The 21,615-nt window shown below is 40.5% G+C and overlaps 1 long non-coding RNA gene across 1 annotated transcript in view; it reads left to right on the forward strand.

Moving 5' to 3' along the window:
• Positions 1–20,909, forward strand: part of LOC141983826 (uncharacterized) — an 87,236-nt gene extending 66,327 nt beyond the window's left edge. Inside the window, exons 3-4 of the long non-coding RNA XR_012638536.1 lie at positions 12,423–12,519; positions 20,843–20,909. This is a non-coding gene — a long non-coding RNA (uncharacterized LOC141983826). The remainder of the gene's footprint in view (positions 1–12,422; positions 12,520–20,842) is intronic.
• The last annotated feature ends 706 nt before the right edge of the window (positions 20,910–21,615 follow it).

Genomic DNA, 21,615 nt, shown 5'->3' on the forward strand with positions numbered 1-21,615 from the left:
TATTGTGTTGCTTGCTAAAAAAATAAATAGGGATTAAGTCAGTTTTAGGGGTTGGCTACATGGGAAAATAGATCAAAATAGCTATTCCACACTAGCTTTTCAAGTGGACGCTCTTCTGCACCAAGGTCTGCTTTACCTTAGCAAATCAAATTGGCTTAACTATTTCACTAGGGGTATGAAAAATCCACATTTCTAAGTGGCGTAGTTAAATCGACCTAACCCCCAGTGTAGACAGCACTAGATTAACAGAAGAATTCTTCCATCAAACTAGCTACTGCCTCTCACGGAGGTGGATTACCTAGGCCAATGGGAGTACCCTCCACATTTTTGTAGGTAGTGTACACACTGAAGTGACAGAGTGGCCTACCTGCAGTGATGCAGTTGTGCCGCCATAGCATTTCAAGCGTAGACAAGCTTTAAGAGTGTCTTTGTACAGTTTAACTTAATCTACTTTGCAAGTGGATTTAGGTGGCTTTCAAGTCTGCAGGAACCAATGTCAATGGCTTCAGATAACCCAGTTACTAGTACTTAACAAACGATACAGAGGCCGATTCCTTTGAAGTTTTACCCCAGCATGCTCTGATCAACAAGCTGGCTGATAACTCTAGAAAGGAGAATCTAAATGGACAGAATGAAACAATGAACTTTGGAGCTTCAGTGCTGAAGCTGAGAGAGAAACAGAAGGCGGAAGTGACTTCTGGGGAGCAGACTATCCCTCCTTTCATTGTGTCTGGGACAAGTTATACCTACCCAACCTTTCGGTAAAACAAATGTGTGTAAGCTGTTGTTTTAGTCCTTTTCTGTGAATTCTATCTTTTTTCTGATCCAAATAAATAATACTTAGTTTTGAAGAAGTTGCTCTGAGTTGCTATATCACCTACTGGTCACAGCTCCTGAAGGGAAGTCTCTTGCAGGTGCCAAACCCAGCTGGACTTGCTGAGGAACCACATTGGTAAACAAGGGTGTTGTAGCCCAGGGACCCAGTCTGTGGGAGGGAGTATTGTGCATTCCACCCTGAGAAGAGTGATGGTACAGGCACTGTAACTTGAAAGGGTACACTTGAGAGAGACTGAAGTGAAGCAGATAAAAGGTATAGCTAACCTTGTAACTGTGACAATACTGAGAGAGAAAAACTGATAGTTAATAATACTCAACAAGGATACAAAGGTATCAGGGTTATAGCAGTCTTCATATAAATGAAAAGATATGTCTCTTCTATATTGTCTTGTGTCTACTGGTTGTATTATAATATGTGCTTATGACTTAATGACCAATTATATAGAATAGTGCACGTGTAAGCATCTATCAAAATGCCTCTTATTAATCCTGGTTTGAACATCCACATTTCCTTGATTTCGTTTATTATTATTTAACATTTATATTATGATAGTGCCTCCAGGCCTCAACAAGGTCACTGTACAAACCTGTAATATCAACATATAGTATCAGTCCCTTCTCCAAATATGTATCTTATTAAATATATTACATATATTTATTTCAATGGGGGGTAATGCTGCTTTTTATCCTGTAATATTGTGTCCCAGGTGAGATTTATTGGGGACCAACAATTTGCAGCATCTTTTATCTTTTTTTATTAAAAGCTTACATTAACTTCTATGTCGCAATTGAAAACTTTCTTCAGATGAATTCAGAAATCCTTCAGAAAGGATTCTTCCTATTTTCCCACCGCTACACAGCAGAAGTTGTAAAGGAAATACCTTAAAAATACAGTAATCATTCGGCTTCCAAAAAAATCTCGCTGAAGAAGATAGCTTTGCAATATTAACAACCTTTTACCACTTAAAACTAACCTAACAGTGAGGTTAAAGGAAAGGTTGTTTGCCTTACTTCAATGAGACAAAATAATGGCACAAAACCAAACGGAAAACACCTTTGTCAATTGTAAAGCATCACATTTACAACAAATGTTAGATAGAATCCTTGGGACTAATCATTTCCGCATTATCTCCTAGAATCAGAATATCAAAAAGATCTGACTCATTCTGTACCTATTTGTCAGAGCTACAGTATCAATACATTCTAGTTTGCAGGTGGCACTTTTAATTCAAGATCCTTCTTTGCAATCTGTCCTTAGCACCAAGGATAGTGACATAAATAATTTAGAGGGGGTGTCAAGGTTATAGGAGGAATAAGGTACATTTTTTTGAAATGATTTTATTCATTTTCCTCTGTTAGACCAGGCTTCCTAAGAAATTCTTGTTTTCTGAGTCATTTGGAAGCACATTTTAAAAATTAATTTAGATCAGATTTACATGATCCTCCTTTAGTTATTAGTTAATTTTTATCATCAAATAAGCTATGATATTCAAATAATGGAATGCTTCTGATTGGTTAGAGGTTTTCAAAAATTCCAGCCATTCCTCCATCGCTCAGTGGATTAATGATTACAATGTTGGACCAACAATGTGGGCAATGGCATAATAAAATATGAATCTTTTCTTATCAGGTCATCTATCATTTTAAGTATCATGAACCTGAGGGTTCCAAAGCTTAGATTTCTTAGTATAAACCCAAATCTCTGAAGGCTTGAGTACAGTACCAGTACTTCAATTGATGCTGCAGAAGTAGGTTTTATATAGTACAAAAGAAAAAGAGTTTAGCATCGCCGGACTTATGGACACAGTTAAGTCCATTTTATATGCACTCCTCAACTCCCTTCTCATTTACAATAATTTACGTTGTAGTTTTATGTTCCTGAAAAATGCTACTTTAAGCGAAACGATGTTAAGCGAATCCAATTTCCCCACAAGAATTAATGTAAATAGTGGGGGTTAGGGTTTCAGGGAAATTTTTTTCACCAGACAAAAGACTATATTTTATATATATACACACATATACACAGTATAAGTTTTAAACAGTTTAATGCTATACACAGCAATGATGATTGTGAAGCTTGGTTGAGGTGGTGAAGTCAGAGGGTGGAAGAGGGTGGGATATTTCCCAGGGAATGCCTTACTGCTAAATGATGAACTAGCACTCGGCTGAGCCCTCAAGGGTTAGCACATTGCTGTTCACGTAGCCTCACACTCTACAAAGCAGCACGACTGGAGGGAGGGGAGACAGCATGGCAAAGAGAGAGACAGAGACACACACAGTGTGTGTGTGTGTGTGTGTGTGAGAGAGAGAGAGAGATGTGCATTGCTCCTTTAAGTACGCTGCCCCCACTCTAAGTACACTGCCTTTTTAAGTAGATCAGCAAGTTGAGACAGCAGCTGCTGCCAGCAAGCTCCCTCCGTCCTGAGCCCTGTTGTGTGCCCCACTGCTCTGTGGAGATGGCCCAATGGGATAAAGGAGGGAGGGGGGACACCCTGACATTAACACTCCTCCCCCCCCCCCAGCAACCAGGAGGCTCCTGGGAGCAGCTCCAAGGCAGAGGGCAGGAGCAGCACAGGGCAGAGTGGGGAGGGACAGTTGAACTGCCTGGCAATTGGTAACCTGCTGCATAGTAACTTAGGGGAGCTGAGGAGGGGGTGGGGGCTGCCAGTCCACTCTGGTTCCAAGCCCCCACTAGCTAGCTCTAGCGGGCTGCTCTTTCTGCAAGCAGTGGACAAAGCAGGCGGCTGCCAAACCACATTATAAGGGATCATTGCACAACTTTAAATGAACATGTTCTCTAATTGATCAGCGACGTAACAATGTTAACCGGGACGACTTTAAGTGAGGAGTTACTGTATATTAAGAGGTTCACAATGGTAATGGTCTAAATTTGATGCCACATATATCAAAAATGCAAAATGCTGCAAATGCTAAATGCTCTGTACATTCCCCAAAAAACACAAAGAAATAAAAACCAGCTATAGATCCCCAGGGAATGGGGAAAGAGCAAAACACTAGTTTAATTGATTCTATGTGCTTAGATACCAAGGTACTTATAAATACCTAAGTCAGAGATAAAATAGTCACTGTAAGGAATATTTTTATATCAGTACTGGTATAGTGAACCTATCAAAGTTGGAGACTATTCACTTGACTATTTGCAGAGATGTTCTTTTTCTTCAGATGTACTAGGAAACCCTTGGAAGTACCTTTTTGGTACTTGGATATTTGGAGCAAAGCCAGCCCCATGCCTTAGAAGATCCAGTGCTTCCATTCATCTTCTTGATCATATACAGAGCTGGCCAGAGAATGACAATTCCATTTTGCAACAACTTCAAAGTTTCAAATGTTGCCTTTGTTCCACACTGGATGTGTTTTCAAAATAGAATTGTGTTGGAAATGTCCGTATTTTGATCAAAAATGTAAGGTTTTCGACTCAGTCACACACTCTCCCACCCACCTCTTCTAGCAGTGACTGGAGAGTCCACCCTTCCCATTGAAAACTCTGTTGAAATAGACAAATCTCTGCAAAATATTTAGGCTTTGATGAGACAGGATCTTTTTGTGAAGAAACGTTTTGTAGCAAATATGCTGACTGACTTTAGTCACACACGTTGTCTTTACCAGAGGTTTTTTACCTAGAGTTGATTTCCAGTTATCTCGAAGTAGTTAACTCCTTTTTAAAGGCCAGTCTGGATACCCCCCAAACAACTGTTCCAGGATACAAACATTTACAGTTTACCCTATCCTTATCCCTTGGGCAAACCACAAATGTTTGTAATCTGGAACAAATGTTTGGGGAGCATCTAGACTAGCCAGATGTTAACTACCTCTAGTTAGCTGACACTCAATTAACTCTAGGCAACCCCCCGCCGTGGGTATGTCAATGTTACAGAATTTTTTCTAGTGATTCAGCCTCAAGTGAATTCCCTTGAGTCACACTGGCATAACAGAGTGCAACCACATGACAAAATAACAATAGAGTTCCATGTGGTTGCTCTAATGGCTTGTACCCACACTGGCACTGTACTCAATTTGTGCGTGACACAAAGGAGTGGTCTATGCTACAATCTTAGGTCAGTTTTACTACATTGCTCAGGACTGTGACAAATTTCACACCCTGTGAGACATAGTCAAGCTGATTTAAACCCCGGTATAGAAAGCTCTAGATCAATGGAAGAATTCTTTCGTTAACCTAGCTGCCACCTTTTGGTGGATTAACTACAGCAATGGAAGAACCCCTTCCATTGCTGTAGCCAGTGTCTACACAACAGCACTACACTGCTGTAGCATTTTTAGTGTAGAAATAATCGAAAACTTCTAGGGGCATGTCCCAAGGTTTGTAGCACCAGCACACCATATCATTCAACAAATGTTTTCATAGGGTATTGTGAGAGAATTTGTCTGTCCCTTCTGGAGACTGTGGGCAGAAATAGTATGATCCTGACAACTCACAAAATTAAACTTGTTCCAGGTAGCCACACTGCTCATTTTTGTCCACAGCCTACATCTTAACTGCTCAAGGTATAGATCCTGCCCAGAGCAATGACCTATACTGATTATTGACACTAGCACAACTGTCATTTTGGCAGGAGGATGCAGAAGCATGTGCCACAAGGAGGGGTGATCTTTTCAGCTGTGTCTTGCTGAAATACCCCACAATGAAAAGCTTATGAACTAATTGTCTGTAATATCTTTCCAAGTGTCCTTTAATAATGAGTATATTTATCCCTTCCACAAGGAACATGCTGAATTTCTTTTTGAGTAAGCTTACTGAATTTTATTATATTGGAAAAACTTTAGAGGAGGAGGTTTAATTTTTATTTCTGTAAGACCAAGGTTTATTCTCGTTACTATTTAAATAGGATGGGTGTATCCATTTGAATGCTTCAGAGAACAAAACCCAAGCTTGATACATTTATCTATCAGTATTAATTCATTATCTTTACCAAAACCAGAGAAACTGTTATTGTGAAAATAGATACTCCATCCTTGCTTGATTTTGTAAGGAGAAGAGTGCCTCCCGTGAGATCAGCACCTTGAGGGACTGCGCCGTTAGAGAGCTGAAAAAGCTGAGTAACTCACATATGCTACCTGCTTATAAAAAGTTCAATGGGTTTAAGTTCTGGAAAAGTTTTACTTAGTAGCAATGTTCTTTACATGGTATGTTTTATTTAGAAGGCAATTAATAAAATATACAGTATATTACATACAAGAATGCTATGCTAAAAGGACATTAGTAATGTCGGAAAGTCAAGCTTTCAAAAGTCAAGAAATGCCAGAATTAGGGTTGCCTGACACCTTTAATTTGCCCCCTCCCCCTTATACACATGTATCATGTTAAGGTTTGGTAAGATTAGATTTTTTTTGGTGAATGTTGGTAAACGTCAGTTTCATCATCCATACAAATTGATGAAAAAACATTTCCATTGATAATCAGAATTTACAGTTGGGCAAAGAAAGCAAAATGCAACTTCAGAATTTATTAGAGTTTGATTTCAGGATATTTACTTTGTATATTTTGACGTGTGATGTTGACAATTTGTGTTTTAGTGGTTATAAAGCTTTCACTTCTTTAATGTCAACATCTTCTGTCATTAAATAAATGTTGGCTGACCTCCTCCATAATTTCTTACAACTGTGAAAATTTAAATAGATTAAAAATGAAAAAAAAATTCTTAAAACAAACATTATCAATTGAAATTATTAAAAAAAAATTGAATTCTGCCAAGCCTAATCATGATACAACCTGTAAATATATTACCACAAGAGCTGGCCAGGAATTTTTCAATAACAGGTGTTTTTCACTAGAAAATGATGTTTTGTCAACACCAAAAACATCTGCATGAAAGAAAATTTGATAAATTGCCTGTTTTGACATTTTTTTTTTTAGGAATTGTTGAAACAGGATATCTTGACATATTTTGAAACAAAAAAGATCCAATGTTGGGGTTGAAATGACTTTTTGTTTAGAAATTTAAGTTAATTTATAGTAGAAAAAAAGTCAAAATCAAAACATAACATTTTGATCCAATCTGAATTTGGGGGGTGCGGGGGTGGGTGGGTGGGTGAGAAGGAGGATTTTTGATTTGAAATTTTTTTTTGAGATTTTGACTTTTCAAGATGGGAAAACGTTTTGAAATCTTAAATTCTTACAGGATGGGAAGTCTGTTTCATGCCTCTAATGATCATGTACCGGGGTGGACAATCGCTCGGGCCCAGAGGGATTTAAAACAGCCCTGAGAGAGGGCTGTTGCAGGAGAAAGGCAGGGGGGCTGATTGGGGAAGCAGCCTCAGCTGGGGGCCATGCCCCAGTTAGGGCCCAGCTGGCTCTATAAAGGCTGTGAGCTAGAAGCCCAGAGAGAGTCTCTCTCTGCCTTGAGGCTGCAGGGGCTTAACTAAGTATCTGGAGGGGAGCAGGGCTGGGGACAGGCCAAGGGAGCCGGGGAGCTCTGGCCTAGGAAAGTACCAGACTGCAGGGCCTATTAGACACTGGAGTTGCAGGGGGCAGCCCATGGGTAGCCAGAGGCAGCAGGTCGAAACCCAACCTTGCCTGTGATGAGTGGCTCATACTGCAGTCTGCCCCAGGGTGCGGGGCCTAGCTGGTGACTGGCAGGAGCCTACGACTGAGGCGAGGTAGGGATAGGAGGTGGGGGTTCCCCTGGGAGGGGGAGACCCAGAACTGTGGGGTACTGCCTTCCTGTGTTGGATGGGGTTCAGTCACTTGAACTGTCTTGCTAGATGGTTCTCCTTGATCTGGGGGAGTAGTATCAGGAGGTTCAGCTTGGCCAGCATCTAGAGAGGTGTTGAGGCTCCATGGAGCAGGTTGGATTTTCAAGGAGGTGCTATTCCTTTCAGTGGTGGTACTTTCCTGGATGGCATTTCGAATAGACGGAGCACCTCCAGCATCAGGATCACCTTGGCAGTGGAAGAGGTGACAAAAGTTCTCCTTGTGACATCCTTCTGTTGAAAGGTGTGCAAAGCAATGTTTATCCTGGCTGTGATGTCCCCTGCAGCAGTCCTAGAGACCCCCCCGTAACAGTATCTTGGTGGGTGTTCTTTGAGGATGTGCTGCTTTTCCCCACAATGAAGCTCATCTGCGATGTCCTGGAAGCTCTGAGGGGCTTCTTATAAGCCATTTCCCAACATGGATTCCTTGGAGCAGCAACTGTCCATGCAGTCCTTGAAATATTCTGTGGAATCCGCAATGGAGTGATCATCTTCTTGGTCTGTGCTTCAGTCTCTGAAGCAGAAGATGAAGGTCTTCAGAAAAAAGAACTTCTTTTGAAGCAGCAGCTATAGACTCCACCTTCATATCAGAAGTCATCTTCAGGATCATAATTTGAGCCTTCTAGTTGGTGTAGTTTCTGCATCACTAATTTAACTGATAAGAACAAATTTAAATATTTTATTAAAGCTTATGTTAAAATTATCTAAACACAGCTTAATTAAAAATTTTCTATTCATCCGGGTATAATACTTAAATTATCCAAAAGAAGTCATAAAATGCATTAGTTGATTATCTGAAATATCCCAAATTAGGGTTAATAAATGTAACAATACAATTTAAATATCAGTATCCAAGTACGCTGGTACATCAATCATGGAAAGTTATACTAGCAGTAGACTGTAGAAAAATTCAGTAATGAGTGGAGGTTGTCCCCCAGTAATTGAGAATTTAGGGTAGGTTGGCCCTGAATAAATACAGTCCATTAGCAGTGGCAGTCATTTGCTTTTTGGCCTTTTGGTTAAGATCAAGTGTAGTGGCTCCTTGGAAGATGAATTTGGAAGAGATGTGGGAGACTTTGTTTCACTTTGGACTGACGCCTGAGACACAACTTGACAGCTGGAGAAGCATATTGCTTCCTACTGGATAGCGTGAGGAACGTCAGGAGCTGGGAGTCCTTGTGCCACAGGTAAAGAACATGGAGTACACAATTATCGCTCTAAGAGTGAGGACCATACTTGAGAGGATCCTGGAAGGATGCCATCCATTTGTCCAGTTCAATTGCATCCCTGTGATGGGGCATCTGCCCCACACTGGCCCATAAGGGGTTAGTAGAGCCCTAGGGAGTCTGCGTAGGAGGCAGTCAATTAGAGAGGGGCTACAAGGAGCAGCCAATCAGAGCTGGGCTGGCCTATATAAGAAGGGCTGCGGCTTCATTTGCTCCCTGGAGCTCGAGGAGGGAATTCTGGCTGCCTTGCAGGAAGAGGAAAGCTAGCATCTTTGACAGAGCAGTGCTGGGTAGGATCAGGGGAGTAAGAGTGAGCGCCTGGCTGACTGCTAAGACTGGCTTGCTGAGGCCCTGAGATAAGGGCGGAGAAGATGCCGGGGCTACAGGGAAGCAGCCCAGGGAAGTAAACTGAGAGGTTGGAGGGGATGCAGCACATGGCTGCTATTTACAGGGTCCCTGGTCCAGGACCCGGAGTAGTGGGTGGGCCCAGGTTGCCCCCTCACCCCACTTACCACTGAGGAATTAGCTGGACCACTGGACTGCGGTACACTCCCCTGGAAGTGGGGAGCACAAAGTGTGGTATAGCCGAATGGCATCCTCTTCAGGACACAGCCTTTGTCTTTCCACTATGCCAAATCTCAAAAGGTGGAGAAATACACACACTCCCCAGCTGATGCCTTGAGAGCTAGGAGTTGTGAGGTTCAAATACACATGCTGATCATCAGAGTGCATGGGATCCCAGTAATGAGTGAATGTTATGGGAATACGGAATAAGTCAGTGCTATGCCTGGCGGATGCAGTGACTCTTGATGTCAGACACTATCAGGTGTTCAAGGGACATTTATTTAGAACATATTGTTGGACATTAGGAGAAGTGAGCTACAGTGCCAATGAGAAGTGAAGACAGGAAAGTAGCTGAAATACTTCTCTAATGGACCATATGTATTCAGGGAAAACCTACCCTATATTCTCAATTACTGAGGGACAATTTACACTCATTACTATATTTATTTTCCACAAGCAACTCTTAGTATAACTTTATATGTGTGATGTATCTGAGTATTTGAATACTGATATTTAAACTGTACTGTTAAATTTATTAACCCTAATTTGGGATATTGTGGATTATCAACTAATACATTTTATGCCTTTTTAAACCAAACTTGCTGCTTTTGGATAATTTAAGCATTATACCCAGATGAATAGAAACTTTTTAATTAAGCCATGTCTTAGATAATCCTAACATAAGTTTTAATAAAATTTTTAAATCTCTTGGTACAGCTTGGGAGCTGGTTGAGGAAAGAAGGCTGGGCAGTTTAGGAATTGGGACTGAAAGGCTGAGAGCTTGTCTCGGACGGGGTAGTTGTGACAGGACCAAAGGACTGAACTCTGGTTGGGGGATCTGCAGGTTTAGGGTTGCCTCTAGGAGAGGGGATGGCCGGAGTGAATATCCCCTTGGGTTGCTGAGTTAACTGTTAGTTCATCTATTTTGTAATTTCATAGAATCATAGACTCATAAGACTGGAAGGGACCTTGAGAGGTCATCTAATACAGTCCCCTGCACTCATGGCAGGACTAAGTATTATCGAGACCATCCCTGACAGGTGTTTGCCTAACCTGCTCTTAAAAATCTCCAATGATGGAGATTCCACAACCTCCCTAGGCAATTTATTCCAGTGCTTAACCACTCTGACAGTTAGGAAGTTTTTCCTAATGTCCAACCTAAACCTCCCTTGCTGCAATTTAAGCCTATTGCTTGTTGTCCTATCCTCAGAAGTTAAGAAGAACAATCTTTCTCCCTCCTCCTTGTAAAAACCTTTTATGTCCTTGAAAACCATTATGTCTCCCCCGCCCCCCCGGGAGCCTTCTCTTTTCCAGACTAAACAAACCCAGTTTTTTCAGTCTTCCCGCATAGGTCATGTTTTCTAGACCTTTCATCATTTTTGTTGCTCTTCTCTGGACTTTCTCCAATTTGTCTACATCTTTCCCGAAATGTGGCATCCAGAACTGGACACAATACTCCAGATGAGGCCTAATCAGCATGGAGTAGAGTGGAAGAATTACTTCTAGTGTCTTTTCTTCCTTTTCTGTTTACCTTTATTAAAATCATCATCATCTTCAGCCACGTTTGCTACCTGTAAGCTTAGTACTTAGTAAAAACTGTTCAATTATAAAGATAAGATACACCTGTCTCTTCCTCAGCCCACTTCCCCTATCTGCTACTGCTGCCATAACCATTAACAGGAGCCTCTCTCTGCACTCTGCTCATTGGGGTCTTTGAGTTAAGAGACTTCCTTATGAATGCTTCCTTCAGCAAGGACAAGAATCTCTCTGCTGAAGATCCCTATAGGAGCAGAGCAGAAGGCAGGCTCCCAGCCCCAGCAGCAGCAGTAGCATAAGATGCAGACCCATAGATAAGACACAGGTGATATATGAAGCCTAATTTAATAACCTCTTAATCTATATGCCAATTTTAATTTTTTCCAATTAATATTTTCCCTCCCTCCCCATGGGAATCCTTCGTGGTTCCCTTAGTGAGCCATGGCTCACAGCTTTGGAAACATTGGTTTAATGATTATTGTCACTGATTTAGGGGAGGTAGAAGATCAGCCACTTTAAGGAATAAGAGGAAGAGGATGGTACCCCTGCAGTACCTAGCCCTTACACTTTTTGTTTAATAGACAATACTGTGGTCACAGCTGGTATATGAGACACTGTCTAGCATACCTGCTACAAAGCAGTTAGTAGAAAGAGTTGTGGCAAACCTATTTTACTTAAAACAACTGAACTGTGTTATTATTAGAGGGGGTTTATCAGCAGAATGGGACAAAGCTGAAAGTTATGCAGACCACCAGAACTACAGAATATAATGACTAACTGACACTGGAAATTATTTGATTTGCACTGTATTGTTAGTTGGGAAGTATGTTCATCTATTTATATTGGCCATATTGCAGTGAACTTGGATATAGCAAAACTATACTTCTAATTAACAGGAATGAAAATCCTGAATAGTTTCAATGCATTTCACTATTTATTTATAGTAAAGGTTCATGCAGTTTATAAGAAATCAGATTCCAGTAATCAGGTTCCACTAAGCTAATCCATTTGGAACACATACATTATCACCACTCTGGTAGATGTTACATGGTGGAAGCCAAAGGTATTAATATTAAGGCTGGGTATATGTCACAGCAAGGAAAAAAGTCAGGAAAGGGAAAAGAGGACCTGCTGCAACTCTCAGGGTCAAGAAGAAGACAGTTTTTACCAAACAGATTCTCACCTGTTAAAGTAAAACTCCATTTAGAATGAAGGTTTGGTTGCCCATGTGGATAAGCCTATGTATTACATGGTCCTTTGTATGTCTGACATGGCTGGTCTCAAACAGGTCACTGCACCCCCAAAATTCTGCCAGTCTTTCCAACAGAAATTTTGCATGTTATAACTGCCTGGACAGGTGATAGAAATGCATGGGACAAGAAAACAACCTACTGACAGTCTTTGTATGTGGAATATGTGTATGAATGGGTGTATTGTGCATAGTTTTATTCTGTTTTCCTTCTACTGTAGTTGGTTAACAGACTTTTCCTTTCTTTAGAGTGAACTGAAGCATGTAATTCTTACTTTGAGACAGGGAATTTGATTGAAGAGAATTGTTAAAAAGTCTATCCCTTAAAAGGAAATATTGGAGAGGAGGGAAAGAAAAGGTGTTATTTTCTGTGTAAAAGTAAGTACTTAAAAATTCAGTTATACACTATATTTGTGCAAACCGGAGTGGGCTGATGAATTATCCAATGATTGTTTAAAATACCTAATTTATTTGCATGTACAGTATGTTGATAATATGACCAGTGAGAGCTGGAACATTATTTGCTCTCCCTTGGAGTTAGAAGCCGCTTATTATGGAGGCATAGTAGAAGTCAAGCCTCATTTTTTAAAACTGGGAAGGAGGTGTGAACCTTTTGTTACCCTAGGAAATGTAGTTCAGTGAGTGAGATTATGTCTACACTGGCAACTGAGCGACAAAACTTTTTTTTTTTGTAGGTTTGGTTGCCCATATGGATAAGCCTATGGGCAACCCTCTCCTCCCCGTGAAAGACAAAAGTTTTGCCACGGCAAGCGTCAATGTAAACAGCGCGTTGTCAGCAGAAGCAGTCTCCTGTCAACAATGCGAACGCCACTCGTTGGGGGTGGAAGTATTTTGTTGGGAAAAGTGCCAACAAACAGCGGCTGCACTGCCTGACTTTTAGCAACACAGCTGGGTCAACGTGGCTGTGTCACTAAAAGCTGTGTTGTGTAGACACGCCTGAGTGACAATCTTGCTGCAGGCATGTTTATTTGCTTGTGTTTGGGTCAGTTTAAATATATAAAGTAAAATACAGTGGTGAGTTGCCTAGATGCTTCAGTTGCGAGTAATTTCTCTTTTGAATTAAAAGGAAGGTTTTGATTCTTTTTGGGTGGGAGACTCTGGATAACCCCCTTTAATAAAGATCTGAATAGCGAGGGTAGTGTCTTAGATTAGGTCCCAGGCAATGTTGGAGGTAGTCAGAGAGTCCAAAATTCAGGAAGACCTTTTGCAACAATGTACCTATTTTTCATTGACAAATTTCAACATTGAATTATTTTTGACCAGTTCTATATAAAAATACTACAGCTAGGTAATAGCATGCCTCCAATAATAAGCTTCAGAGTATAAGTATTTCTGTTTGTGATGCAACTTAGAGAATAGCTCATTACATTGAGTAATGGTAGGGTTGTTGGGTTTTTTTAAGTAAGGAGACGTTTGTATATACATCTTCCATGATTCTGAAAGAGCTATCCTGACCCACAGTAAAATATAAAAATCTAGATAAAGCAAATTCTCATGGAATAAGGAAATAAAGCAAATTCTCAAATACGAATACATTTGGCAAGCTTGGAGTCTTATCCTGCAAACACCTATGCATATGAGCGTCTTTACTCAATGTGTTTTTTTCACAATCAGACACTTGGTTTGTTTGCTGTGCACCACATCCTGTTGTATAAAGGTTGAGAGCCTTCCCTGACTGTATTGCAATATTATTTGAAACCATTTCCTGCAAACTGTAACTTGGGTGCGTTTCCTGGTGTTTTTTGACATAGAGTTGAATATGGACTGAACAGCAAGTCTATTCACAAAAAATTACACTCAGAAAATAAATCTTTTAAAACTGCTTGTGAGATCGCTTGTGCTATGGCAATAGCTACTCAAAGCACAGAAGAATTGTCCCATAAATAAAAGGTAGTTATAAACAGCTAATAAAGGTTACGGATCCACTAGGTGACAAATTTCCAAACAGCAATCTTTTGATAAAAATGAAACTATTTTAGCATAAGTAAGAAAATTATCCCAAAGGTGGAAGATGAAAGGTTCAGAAAATCTAGCTGCTTATATAGTTGCAAACACAGACCCATTCCCTGTAGGTTTCAATAAAAATTGCTATATAAGGAGAGAGTTCTTGAACAAATGGCAGAGTTGGTTGAAAGGACTGTAGGATCTAAAGATCTTGGAAGGAAAAAAAGGCTGACCTGAACATACTATAGGTATTGCCAGAAGTAGGGGAAAATGGCAATAACATACCTCTCAAGAACTGCACGTAGACAATTAAGTCCTTGCATCCTTTGTGTTAGAGCCATCAAAAGTGTTCAGTAAATTTATCATTAGCAGACACTAAGGTTCAGCACAACTAAACTCTTACACTGGTATGGCTGGTCAGATTAGAGCTTTTGAAAGGTGTGGAAAAAGCTAGGCAGGTTTATTTAAAAAGAAGACTGGCAGTCTGGCCAGCATTGCTAGGAGATAACATATCTGTTACCAAAGAATTTTCTTAAATTGGACAAACATTTTTGCCACAGGTAACAAGGTATATTTTCTGAGCACTGATGTCAAGAAACTCATAATTGCACGCAAACCTATGTTATGTGAAATTTTATAACACTTAATGAGTTGATATCAGACCATAAAGAATAGGATGTTAGCTAGACTGGACTCCTATGGAAGAACTGATAGATGCACACATTGTGGAGAATCAGGACTGTATATATTGTGGAGAGTAAAAGTTCTCTTTAAAGTAGGATATGATGGATAAATCTTATCCTCTTCTAAATACAGCGCACCAGTGTACAATTTAGGAGGAAGGATTGCTTTATGTTAGTGTTTTACATAAAATGGGCAGAAATAAAGCATCATCTAAAACGGGGTTCTCAACCTTTTTCTTTCTGAGCCCCCCAGCCCCCCTCACCCCAACATGCTATAAAAACTCCACGGCCCACCTGTGCACAATAACTGGTTTTCTGCATATAAAAGCCAGGGCCAGGATTAGGGGGTAGCAAACAGGGCAATTCCCATGTCACAGGGCCCCCCACAAAGCTACATTGGTCAGGCTTCGGCTTCAGCCCCAGGTGTCAGGACTCAGGGCCTCAGGCTTCAGCCCCATGCAGTGGGGCTTTGGCTTTCTGCCCTGAGCCTCAAGCGAGCCTAATGCTGGTCCTGCTTAGCGGCCCCCCAAAACCTGTTTGTGGACCCGGGGTTGACTACCACTGATCTGAAACTACAGTATACATATTTCAGAGTAGCAGCTGTGTTAGTCTGTATCCGCAAAAAGAAAAGGAGTACTTGTGGCACCTTAGTCTCTAAGATGCCACAAGTACTCCTTTTCTTTTTGAGTATACATATGTTGCAACAATGAAGCTGTTTATTGTTGTACAAATGACTGAATATGGATTTACCACAAGTTACTGAGAGGCACATAACAAAATGAAAATGTCACATGTCTACCAAGCACAGGCTATCCCAATGGGCTCTTAGAGCAGCTTTTCCATCTATAACAAACACTGATGCAGCAAGATGGGATGGCGAAGGTGTGATTTTGGCTCTTTGAAGATTGTTTGGTTAGTATGAAGTCAGAGTCAAAAAAGAAAACAGTCATGAGGAGAAATCCTACCTTGTTTAGAATTATGCATATTATAGGGTCAGATGCCAGTATGCCAACTCCCAAAGCATATTTACTATGTATTTTTTGCTGCTGTTGATTAATAAAGGCTTTGTCAAAAGTCACAATGCTTTGCTGCCCAGGAGCAGATCGGGAACCAGAGTGTGACTCAATTTTTCAATCTGATTTTTGGTTTCTCCCTGCTCTAGAGAAAGTGTCCTATACCAGGTATATACTTGGCATGGAGTACTTCTCCGGGTGTGCTGGTGCAGCTGTGCTTGCTAGTGCATTGGGGGATGTACAAATTCTTGAAAAGAAAAATTACCAAGCACCAATAAAGCCTCTTTCCAGCCATCTGTCCACAACCTATTCAACAACCTCCATCAATCTAGGAGAAAACTGGGAAATTTTCCTTTCTTGGTGATCTCTGACATGCTGCATTTACAAAGGAAAACGTGCCACCTATTGTGAATGCAGTGAAGATTATTAATGTTTCTAAGCTTCAACTGCTTTTCAGTCTTTTAAATGATTATGGATGTTTCCTATCAAAGACACTGCAACCTTTGCATGGGCCTTTCTAAAAAGATAAACCCTGGAAGCTACTGAAGTGTAAAATAGCAGTACAGTATGACACTGGCAAGCCTTTAAAAGATAAATCTTGGTAGCCACTCGTCTGTAAAATATTAGTACGCTATGACACCAGTGGATCTTTAAGTCTTACCTCTGATACTTTGCTAGAGGATATTGGAGCAGTACTTTTTCATGTCACAGATGGGGAAGAATGACTTCTAGCCTTAAACTCCATGTAGTCTTGTATTAATTTACTGTATAACTATCTTAATACATATATAATCTTTAGCGATTTCTTCATGGAAAGGCAATAATGGCAGTTGTTTCATTGTATTACATATTTTTACTTTTATTATGTAGGGGCTGATCACAATCCATTCTTGCCCAGTCTTGATGACACTCAGACAGCTATAGTTACAATAATCTTAAGAATGTTGTGAAAGTCCTGATTCTGACCTCACTTACACTGGTGCAGTTTTGCCATCCCAAACCTTCAAAATTCTAAAGCCAGCCCCCCAGAATCAGACTCAGAATAAGACTGACTTAAACATCATGAGATTTTTTTTTAAATCAGACTACACTTTGCCTTCTTTTGTTCATTCCCTGTAGGGAGACCCCTCCCCCCTTGTGTGTGTGATCATCTCAGGGTCAAAATTCACCCTTAAATACATGCACAAAAAATCAGCCTCTCTGTTCGTTGATCAGAGGAAACTTCCTTTACCATCTCATATCCCCCATGGTGTGAGTTACTGCCTCTCTGTCTGCCTTCCTAGTTAGATAGGATAGGCATTCACATTCTTTTTATATGTCCTTGCACAGTCTCATGTCCACCCCTGTTCCCTACATCCACTTGGCCTCCATATTTCCCTCCCTTTCTTCTCACAATCTATTATCCATCACATTCTTCCTCTGTCATGCTACATTCCCCTACATGCCCCCCTTCAATCTGCCTCCTGCTCCTCATGTTCCCCTGCACCACCCCTGCTTGCCTCCTGTTCTTCATATACCCCTCACCTATCCTTTCCTATCCAGTTCCCTAATACAGATCCCCTCCCTGTTACTCTCACATTCTCTTGTCTGCTTACTGGCTCCCACATAATAACTAAGAGTACAACTACACTGAAAACAAAAACCTACAGCACCTAGTCTCAGAGCCTGCATCAATTGACTTGGGCTCATGGGGCTCAGGCTGTGGACGGGTTAAAAATAACAATGTAGACATTCTGGCTCAGGCTGGAGACCAAGCTCTGAGACCTACCACATCACCAGGTCTTAGAGTCTAGGGTCCAGCACAAGTCGAAACCCTTACTCTGCTGTTTTTAGCCCTGCAGTCCAAACCTTGCAAGCCTAAGTCAATTGACCAAATCTCTGAGAATCGAGGTTGTGGATCTTTTTTTTTTTTTTTCCTTTTTTTTGCAGTGTAGACATACCTTAAGGGGCCTCTATCTTCCCTGACAGCACCCTGTTTTTGCTGGTGCAGCCTCACTTTCACCTGCAAAGTTTAACTGGACCTGGCAGTTATGTTGAGGACAGTAATGGGAGATGGTAGCTGTTTTGAAGAAGGACAAAACTTCACAAGATTAAAGATAGATATCAGAAATTTATGAGAATCATTAAAAACAAAAGCAAATAAAAATAAAAAAACCACAGACAACTATTTCGTGACTCATGATAAAATATTGGAGCGGGCAACACTGCTGATTTGAGTCAGGGGTAACTCTGAAGTCAGTGGTTTCACACTGGCATAAAACCCGGTGGGAGATCATAAGAACAGCCATAGTGGGTTAGACCAAAGGTCCATCTAGCCCAGTATCCTGTCTTCTGACAGTCAATGCCAGGTGCCCCTGAGGGAATGAGCAGAACAGGTAATCATCAAGTGATTCATCCCCTGTTGCCCATTCCCAGCTTCTGGCAAACAGAGGCTAGGGACACCATCTCTGCCCATCTTGGCTAATAGCCATTGATGGACCTATCCTCCATGAACTTATCTAATTCTTTTTTGAACCCCGTTATAATCTGTTATAGATCAGAGTGAGGTTTTAAGAATGTTACTATGTATTTTGCTGGGTTTTGTGTTTTCATGACTTTGTGTGACTGAAATCCATTCAAAACGTTATCTATTCTTTATTTAGCAGAAATGTTAAATGAACCTCACCTGCCTTACTGGTTTTACCTTTCAAGAGAAATTCACCCATTCTTTGGAACATTTCCTAGCCATTTCTATGACAGCCTTCTGTAGAAAGCCAAAAGCAATGGCAATTGCATTATGATATCGCTTGCTACCCATTCCAGAAAACTAATCATGATTCACTGGACCTAAAAACTCATTGTCCATGACTTCTAAAGCTATATTTTATTATCTGTGAAGTTAATCTACCTTTCAGTGGGGGTAACAATAACATATCCCCTCTGGACAGGTTTGGAATCTCAGGACAGACTGTGGTTTTGACAATCTGAATAGCAATCCGTCACTTAGCACACAAATAGAATGTATGGTCTTCTGGCTCCCTCTGTTCATTTCCAACTGTTGGGATGACATCTGTGCCCTCTGAAAAGGTATGCAGTATGTCATTCTCAGAACAGGATAGGTTTCAAACACAGCTGGGCTTGACTGTGTTGTCTGCATGTTACTTCACGTGCTATTTCCTCTTCAAGAAGCTCTTTTCCAATATTGATGCCCAGCTGCTTTAAAAAAAATGATCAGAAGTGCCACAATAGAATACTTGAACAGTGGAGAACAGACCAGTGGGATCACAGCCTCATGTGGCTGCCAAAAACAAGAGGTTGTACTGGCACTTGCAGAACTGCCATAGCATACACAGGAGTGGGTTGCATAAGGATATTGTCCAAAGGATATTGTCTCTTTGAAGGTAGGTTTGGGAATGGGGCATACGCTCCCTCTTCACAAGCTAATATTTGTGAAGTGTCATCTAACGCAAATGTCTAGATGAATTTTGAAAGTGAAGTCCAAAGAAGGGGAAGTGAAATCAGGCTGGCAGCAGGCAGACAGTACAGCAAAAATTGTTCTGACTTGTTTATACAAGTGGATGTTAAGAACTACTGTTACGTCCACCACAGTTCTCCAAAGCAGCAAGGAGAAGAGTCATGCTCTACAATGAGATTTTATTCTAAAATACATTTATACACAATAGATACTTACATAGGAATTTGAAAGCATGAATGCAGTAGGTGATTTGCGACCTTGTGGTAAATGTTATTTTTTTCAAATTTATTTTCGTCTATGTTGCCCACACTAACTCCTCCCTTGCCAAGATTGTCTTATTGGACAGCTGGGACATTGACAGTGAGGTTTCAAAACATCTGATTCTAGAAAGGAGTTAATCACTAAACACCCTTACTCATGATATACTATCTTACATTTAGGTAGCATTGTTGGGCTTAATCATAATGCACCTGTGCAAGGAAGCAGTTAAAGCTACACATCCAACTTGGAAATGCCTATCAGTGCAACTCTAGCAAACAAGGATGTCTTTTTTTCTCTTTATTTTGCATTTAGTGGCAAACCCGGTCCATGCCTGCATGGTTTAAAGACTCTTCCGAAGCAAAACAGTTCAGCTCAGCTGCACAAGAGTCAGGGGGCTGCTCACATTCTTTCTGGTGTGGAGCTCAGCTCTACAGGGGCCCCAATGCAGGCCATTGTACACACAGTACATGCAGTTGAGCTGTAGCTGTTGTGTGGATACTTGTATCCTCCACTCCCACCGAGAGGTGGACATACTGGGGCCACAGAGCTATTCCAATCTGAGTTGCTCCACAGTAATGGCTTCTGGAGAGGGAGCAGTGTCTTTCTTGCATTCTGCACTTACTGCTCTCCCCTCCCTCTTTGGAGGCCATGACTGTGAAGCTTAGCATAGGATTTGGGCATTACTAGTAGATACTTCATAAAAAAACAGCTACACAGAGGTTAGGATTAGAGAGAATAAACCTGGAACACTGAAAACTGGGGAGGGATGGGGGGAAAATTCCATGGGCTTGGATCTGTGTCACTGGATCTGAACTCCCCCTATAGTTTTGGTTTCAAGTCACATCCAAATCTGGAAGGGGCCTACTTTCCAATATGGCTGAAATTTTTCAAAACTTTTCTCATGAACTTTCCACTCAAGATAGTGGAAATTTTATGAGAATCCCTGACTTAGTAAGAGATCTACCATTCAAGATTTGAATTATTATTTCTGTTGCCTCAAAGATATACATAGTGTTTACAGACAAATAAATAAGACATTGTTCCTTCCCCAAATTTCACCTCTTGGGGCCAAAATATCATGAGAACAATGAGCAAAATTTTGGTACTGTTGACTCCAATTTTAAGCCAGCACTTAAACCTTATCCAAATGGGAACAATGCCCTTATGGTGTATTGAGTCAGTCTGAGAAATGTCATTGAAGCTTATCAGGAGAAGGAGCATTCAAAATCTGTCTGATTTTCTTAAAATCACTGCCACCCAGATGTAGTGTGGTGTGTGATTCTGTCCCTTGCTTTTCATTTTTAATTGTCTTTTCTTTCTCCCAGGGCATCTGCTGCTTCAGCATCTTGATGGCACATGGTGAGAAGGTTTGAGGGAAATGATGCGTCATGTGCAGTGGAAGAGCCACGGGTGAAATATCACTGTTTTAACCTATATTACATGATTTTCAAACTCTCCTCCCAACTTTATTAGAAAGTAGATTTTTATTAAAGCTTTCCACATAATAAAATAAATACAATAACCTTTTAAACATCAAATAGATGTTGCCCTTCTGTACAATATATACTGTAACAAATTGAAAGCATTAAAATATGTATACGAATTAATGCAAGAAGGTTTGACATCTCAAATCAACAAAGGTCAAAACTTCAGAGTTAAAAGTCCTGATTCTGATCTCAGACCAATTTTACCCCTGAATAACTTCACTGAAGCCAGTGAAGACACTCCTGATTTACACAGTTTTAAATGAAATCAGAATCTGGCCTTAACTTTCTTCCCTTCCATTTAAATATGCGAAGAAAGCCTTTTTATTACTCTGTCAAATTACAATGGACAATATGACACACAATTTAGCAAATATGTGTGGTTTATCTATTTTGTATAAGGACATATAGGAATCAGATGTACCTTGGGTGAAGGTAAAGTGGTTCTGATTTTTTTATGAAGTGATATCAACTGAATATAAGTATTAACATTTAAACACTGGTCTTTCTAGTAAAAAATAATGCCATTAATTGTAAACTATATAACATTAGGAAAGTGTATAATCACAACAATCAAACTTGTCTTTTTCTAGTCAGCAGTTCTTTTATGCTAT

The sequence above is a fragment of the Natator depressus genome, chromosome 3 (assembly GCF_965152275.1).
Source record: "Natator depressus isolate rNatDep1 chromosome 3, rNatDep2.hap1, whole genome shotgun sequence".
In the NCBI taxonomy this organism is placed as follows: domain Eukaryota; kingdom Metazoa; phylum Chordata; order Testudines; family Cheloniidae; genus Natator; species Natator depressus.